Raw genomic sequence first — 1209 nt, 5'->3', positions numbered from 1 at the left:
TCTTCATTCCCATGCCCAAAATGGTAGCATTGAATGGCGTCACGCCATATTGTAGAAACGGGGCTCTCTCTTTTAGCTCATGCGTCCATACCACTCAAATACTGGTCTGCCGTATTCCAAACAACAATGTTTTTAATCAATCAGATGCCCAACTCAATTCTTAATAACATGTCTCCATTCCAAAAATTATTCCACAAAATTCTTGATTACAAATTTCTAAGGACATTTGGGTCTGCCTGTTGGTCTCATTTACGCCCCTTTAATAGACACCAAATGGAATTCAAATCTCAACTCTGTGTCTTTATGGGCTATAGCTCAGATTAGAAGGCCTACAATTGTTTGCATGTATCGTCAAGTCGTGTGTATATTTCAAGGGATGTTAAGTTTGATGAGCTTAATTTCCCTTTCGCTCATATGTCCAGCACGAGTCCTTCAGCACCCATGGCCCCATTTCCTGGGCTTCATAACTTTGTCTCTCCGAACATACCAAGGCCCAACTCTTCCTTTCCTTTACAAAGTGTTCCACTTGGTCCTCTTGTTTCATCTTGTGGGCCTCCCGTTATCCTCCATCAAGCCCATCCTTTCCTCAACCCAACTTACAAACTTCTCAAACCCTACCTGAGTCTTCTTAAACCCTCCCATCGCATAAACTCTCTCATTCCTTTGTGATTCCTTGCCTTGTACACACCTATTCAAACCCTAGCCTCCTTGAGCTAATTCCTCTTCCCAAAGTTGAAGCCACTTTTTGTTAAAACCGAACCTCGTCTCTCTCCTCTCATCCAATGGTTACATGCCTCAAAGCTCAGAAAACTTTTCATCTTAGACGGACAAATGGCACGGTTCCTTGGCCTCCACCTAAACCTTCTCTCTCTCTCTCTCTCTCTCTCACTATATCTCGACCTTCATCCATCCTAGAAGAGCCTACCTCATTCACAGAAGCCTCTAAGTATCCAGAATGACGATCTGCCATGAAGGTCAAATTTCAAGCACTACTCATCAATCAAACATGGGATTTGGTATCTTCTTTTCCTCTTTCAATATATTGGGTTCCAAGTGGGTTCTTAAAACAAAAAGACTTGTTGATGGTACCCTAGAACGCCGTAAAGCATGACTTGTGGCTAAGGCATATCATCAGCAAATCAGTTTGGATTTCACTGATACATTCAGCCCTGTAGTAAAACTTGTTACTATCTGTATATTCATATCATT

Source organism: Juglans regia, chromosome 13 (genome assembly GCF_001411555.2).
Source record: "Juglans regia cultivar Chandler chromosome 13, Walnut 2.0, whole genome shotgun sequence".
Lineage (NCBI taxonomy): Eukaryota > Viridiplantae > Streptophyta > Magnoliopsida > Fagales > Juglandaceae > Juglans > Juglans regia.
The sequence above is the reverse complement of the archived record's forward strand: the minus strand, read 5'-3'. Positions refer to the sequence as shown.